Source organism: Oncorhynchus gorbuscha, linkage group LG14 (assembly GCF_021184085.1).
Source record: "Oncorhynchus gorbuscha isolate QuinsamMale2020 ecotype Even-year linkage group LG14, OgorEven_v1.0, whole genome shotgun sequence".
Classification (NCBI taxonomy): Eukaryota; Metazoa; Chordata; class Actinopteri; order Salmoniformes; family Salmonidae; genus Oncorhynchus; species Oncorhynchus gorbuscha.
The window spans coordinates 55,553,160-55,559,511 of record NC_060186.1 but is presented as its reverse complement, the minus strand read 5'-3'; positions in this window follow the sequence as shown (position 1 = coordinate 55,559,511).

The window sequence follows — 6,352 nt, the reverse complement described above, 5'->3', positions numbered from 1 at the left end:
TGGCTACCAAATACAGCTTTCACCTTGAGGAGGTTACATCCTGTCAAAATGTTGTCTGTCAAGAGGAAATGTTGTCATTCCTATACATGTCATTCCTATACATTTAATTCTTATACATTCAATTGAGGAAAGACAGATGGAGCCGTTAGTGCCCCAATGTGGTTGGTTATTTTGTTGCAAGTATATACCTTCTAGACATTACAGAACACAGTGCTTGATGAGGCATAACTGTAAGCCTAGTGTGCCACACACATTGAGAAACAGTGACCTCGTAACTACTTCAATACGGGTTAAAATGGACAAAACAACATCATGTTCTTAAAATTAAACTTCTTAGGGATTTTTACTCACTTCCTGTCTGAATGACGTGCCCAAAGTAAACTGCCTGTTGCTCAGGCCCTGAAGCCAAAATATGCATATAATTGGTATCATTGGAAAGAAAACACTTTTACGTTTGTAGAAATGTTAGAATAATGGAGGAGAATATAACACAATAGATATGGTAGGAGAAAATCCCCCCAAAAAACAAACAGAATTGTATTTGTTTGAGAGAACATCCTCTTAGAATGGCAAGTATAAGGTCATACTGAGAATTAGCTACCTGGATGCAATTCCTATGGCTTCCACAGCGTGTCAGCAGTCTATGTTCAAGTTTTCAGGCATGTAACTATAAAAACAAACAAATATCAGTTTTAGTACAGGGACACAGTCTTGGAAATTCGTGTTCGCGAGCGCCAAGAAGACAGTATGCACCTGCTAAAATCGGTATCCTATTGAACATACTACTTTCCGTAAGAAATATTATAGTTTGATTCAATTTTGGGGTATCTGAGGAGTAAATAGCAATGTATTCTGACTTGTTGAAACAAAGTTTAGAGGTAGATTTTTGGATTATTTTCTCTGCTAGTTGAACAAGTGGATAACTCAAATCGATGGTGCCAACTAAACTGACTTTTTGGGATATAAAGAAGGATTTTATCTAACAAAACAACATGTCATGTTATAGCTGGGACCCTTTGGATGACAAATCAGAGGACGATTTTCAAAAAGTAAGAGAATATTTAATCGCTATTTGTGTATTTATGAAACCTGTGCCGGTGGAAAAATGTTTTGATGTGGTGCACCGTCCTCAAACAATCGCATGGCATGTTTTCGCTGAAATAGCTACTGTAAATCGCATAGTGCAGTTAGAACAACACAAATTTAAACTTTCAACAGATAAGTATGTACTTAAATGTTTAAAATCCATAATTTGTATGATTATTTATTTGAACTGCGCTCCCTCCAGTTTCACTGGAAGTTGTCCCGCTAACAGGACACCTAGGCTTAACTGACTTGCCTAGCTAAATAAAGGTTGAATAAAAAATAAAATAAATCAATGTTGTATCGTATGACAACATACAATTCTGAGTTTAATAAGTATTTCCTTGAAGGCCAGATTGTTTTCCTGTAACAATGGGATGAATGGTTTACAGCAGGGGTTGCCAACAGGCGGCTCGCAGGCAAAAACTGGCTCAGAAGTGTTTTTCATATACACTACCATTCAAAAGTTTGGGGTCACATGGAAATGTCCTTGTTTTTGAAAGAAAAACACATTTTTAGTCCATTAAAATAACACCAAATTGATCAGAAATACAGCATAGACATTGTTAATTTTGTAATTGACTATTGTAGCTGGAAACGGCAGATTTAAAAAAAATGGAATTTCTACATAGGCTTACAGAGGCCCATTGTCAGCAACCAAATAGTAAATAGTAACCGCAAAACACCAGCCTCAACACCAACAGTGAAGAGACGACTCCGGGATGCTGGTCTTCTAGGCAGAGTTGCAAAGAAAAAGCCATACCTCAGACTGGCCAATAAAAATAAAAGATTAAGATGGGCAAAATGAACAAAGACACTGGACAGAGGAACTCCGGAGTCGCCTCTTCACTGTTGTCATTAAGACTGATGTTTTGCGGGTACTATCTAATGAAGCTGCTGGTTGAGGACTTGTGAGGCGTCTGTTTCTCAAACTAGGCACTTTAATGTACTTGTCCTCTTGCTCAATTTCCACTCCTCTTTCTATTCTGGTTAGAGCCCGTTTGCGCTGTTCTGTGAAGGGAGTAGTACTCAACGTTGTACAAGATCTTCCGTTTCTTGGCAATTTCTCGCATGGAATAGCCTCTTGAGTGTAGGTGGCAGTATTTTGATGTTTGGATGAAAAATGTACCCATATTAAACTGCCTGTTTCTCAGGCCCAGAATCTAGAATGTGCATATAATTGTCATATTAGGATAGAAAACACTCGAAAGTTTCCAAAACGGTAAAAATATTGTCTGTGATTATAACAGAACTGATATTGCAGGCGAAAACCTGAGGAAAATCAAACCAGGAAGTGGCCTCTATTCTGAAAGCTCCATGTTCCATAGCCTGCCTTTGCTCCATTTAAAGGAATATCAACAGGATTCCTTTTCCTATGGCTTCCCCATGGTGTGACCAGTCTTTAGATATAGTTTCAGGCCTTTATTTTGAAAAATGAGCGAGAAAGATCACATTGCGTCATTGTATGACTGGGTGCCAGCAGCGTTTTGTATGCACAACAGCTTGGAGCAGCCATTTTCTCTCTCTTTCCTATTGAAGAAGCTACATTCCCGGTTGATATATTATTGATTATATATTGTAAAAACAACTTGTAAAAAAACATTTGAAATGTTTCTACGAACATTACGGATACTATTTTGAATTTTCGTCTGCGATGTCGTGACCGCTCGAGCCTGTGGATTTTTGAACATAACGCGCCAACCAAATGGAAGTATTTTGGATATAAAAATAATCTTTATGGAACAAAAGGAACATGTATTGTGTAACTGGGAGTCTCGTGAGTGCAAACAACCGAAGATCATCAAAGGTAAGTGATTTAATTTATTGCTTTTCTGACGTTCGTGACCAATCTATTTGGCTGCTAGCTGTTTGTAATATTTTGTCTACTGAAAGAGATGTGCTTACATAAACGCTTGGAATGCTTTCACCCAAAAGCTTTATTGAAATCTGACACACCAGGTGGATTAACAACAAGCTAAACTGTGTTTTGCTATACTGCACTTGTGATTTCATGAAATTAAATATTTTTAGTAATTTAATTTCAATTTGGCGCTCTGCAATTCAGCGGTGGTTGACGAAAATGATCCCACTAACGGATTGGGTGCATCAAGAAGTTAATTTCTCAGAACAAGAATAGACTTATGAGTTTCAGAAGAAAGGCCTTTGTTTCCAGCCATTTTGAGCCTGCAATCGCACCCACAAATATTGATTCTCCCGATACTCAACTAGTCTAAAGAAGGCCAGGTTTATTGCTTCTTTAATCAAAACAACAGTTTTTCAGCTGTGCTAACATAATTGCAAAAGGGTTTTCTAATGATCAATTAGTCTTTTAAAATTATTTAAAATTATAAACTAGGATTAGCTAACACAACGTGCCATTGGAACACAGGAGTGATTTTCCTGATAATGGGCCTCTGTACACCTATGTAGATATTCCATTTAAAAATCTGCTGTTTCCAGCTACAATAGTCATTTACAACATTAACAATGTCTCCACTATATTTCTGATCAATTTTATGTTATTTTAATGGACAAAACATGTGCTTTTATTTCAACAACAAGGCATTTCTAAGTGACCCCAAACCTTTGAAAGGTAGTGCATATATATGGTTTATATTGGTTTTAGTTTTGGGTTTAAAAAAATACACATTTTGGAAATTTTGGAATTTAGAAGATCTGTTCCCAAGTAGTCCCACAAATAAAAAAAGATAAATAAATTATGTCTCGTTGTAATGAAGGTATGAAATGATTGTTATTTTCAAATATATTCTATTCGTGCTATTTGCAGTGTACAAATTATTATAATTAGGTTCCATCTCCCCACCATTCGCTCTGACAAAAATCGCCCTGAATCTAGTTTATTACCCCTGGTTTACAGTCTCTTTGTGGCTAGAGCTGCACTGTGCAAACACATCATCACCATGGAGAAGATGCAAATTGTTACTGGCAGCAACAAAGTATCAGAAAAGAGGAAGAGCCACGTACAATTGAGCAATAAAGCAGTATTGTATCATGAATACAGTCACAAGTAAATTGTGTTTTTCGGCGCGACGCAATAGTGATACAGTGTTCAGTGACTAATGTACAGTATAAACTCAGTTGAATTGAGATCATAATGTCATCATCTGGTAGTAATGGCATCATTGTGATGGGTTTTGCCCACTGGGTAGGAACTCAATTCGGTGCAAAAATAATAATTTTCCTACACGAAAACAAAACCAGGGGAAATATAAGACGATACAAACACAACAGTACCACTTGACTGTCATACCTCTACAAGCTTCAACTGACATGACATTCAATTGTGTTCAACTAATTAACTGATCTCACTCATGACATGACTTTTAGTCTTATTTTAGCATTAACTTTTGTTTGCGTCTCAGTTATTACTTTACTGTAATGCCAATCCATCAATGTGGTTATACTGTCTATGGGTAGACCTATGCGTTGTCCTGACCTCACAGATTTGCTTAACTAAACTGATGGTTATCATAAAGTTATGCTTACAGTAGACTTTAAAGAAACATCACTTAATATGTTGTTCCACTCCTACTTTTAGAAACCAGAACAAAGGCTGAGTCAAAGCCACAATAATGCAAATGCTTTAGGAGTATCGCAAATCCGCAGACATTATTTCTGCCATTTTTATTGTTTGTAGGAAATGGAGACCTGCCTCTTTCTAAGAACTACCTGTACTAGGAAGTTAACGCACCATACAAAGTATACAGTATTTTGTAACAAGTCCTATTTTATTAGATAAAATTAAATATAATCCCAAACTCCAGTGGATTACACGCTATCCACGCGCTTTACAATAGTAAAGTGACATTATATATTTACATGGCAATTACTTGTCCACTGGGGCCAGGCAAGTGCCTGTTATAGTAGCTTCAGGGCTCAGGTGTGGTGGATGGGGTTGAGGCAGGGCCTGTGTTATGGGCAGGCCTTAGGAGGCCTGGCTCGCCCTACTGTGCCACCTTGCCTGAACAAATTAAATATTTAAATGTTAATAATTTATTTGACGAGACATGCGCTGACAGAAAGACTCATCAATCCCAGATAAAGCAAACGAGCGAGTGAAACAGCACCCCTCTGTCTCAGTATGTGTAGACAATGTATCTGATGCTGTCTGGTCAAAAAGAGTGTGGCATGCAATACTCTTTTTGGCCAAACAGCATAAGATGCATGTATATAGTAAGAAATAGGGGCGCTGTTTTGCTTGTTGAAATGCTTTCTCTGGTTGGCTCATTTCAGCCACTTCTGAATTTGAGGAAAGTTGGCGGGTGCACAGTGCTGGAATTATTTTGGATAAATGTGCAAAGGTAACTTACTTTTTGAAGTGATTTGTTTAACAATCATGATTGGTTGTGTTGATGCCACATTTAGCCCATGCTCAACATTTGGTTGAGGATGGGCTAAATTGTGGGCTATGGCTTCAAACATCGCAGGTTCAATCTCAGTGATAGGCACATTGTTGTTGTTTCTTTTCATGAAAATGTCTATGTTTTAACCCTAACCCAAACCTTAACCACTCTGAATTGATGCCTAAACTTAGCCATTGAGGTTAGTTTTAGTTTCACGAGTGAACGACAGCACTGTCGTGGAGTTTGACTGCCGGCTGACAGGACGTGTTGACATGTTGTGTGAATTGACATGGGAATTGGTATTTGGCTGTTTCAAAGTTTAAAATGAGGTGTTGTAATTCTATAGAAATTCTGGAGGTAATTTTACAAAACATATATGTTTTTACACATGCATCCAAAACATGTAAGTAAGTAAGCCTGGGAAAAGTAAGCCTTGTCCAAGCCAGAATGGCCCATAGTGTAGGAGCCTATCTCCTGTTTCTGTAGCATGAGGCAGCTTGATTTACTGTATGTACATCCTCTGGACACTCCCTAGACTAAACATGCTACTGTATCAATGGTTGCCAGAACAACACAACAAAATTGTCTAATTAACTAATTAATTAAAGTATTTTAATAATTGTATTTTAACTAATAATTCAACTTACAGAAATATGTGCCATTTCTTGAATGTAAACAAAGTAGCCTAAGTGCTCTGTGTGAAACAAAACCAAGAAAGACACATTACCTTACATGCTCTTTAGTTAACATTGTGCAGTCCTTCAAATAATTATTATATCATCATTGTGCCAACTACCTTATCCCTACAGGCACGTGTACCGTTGGGATGTCAAGATATAATAATGGTCTATGATTAAGTTAATGCATGATCATGCGAAATCAAATCAGATAATGTGCTGAACGAC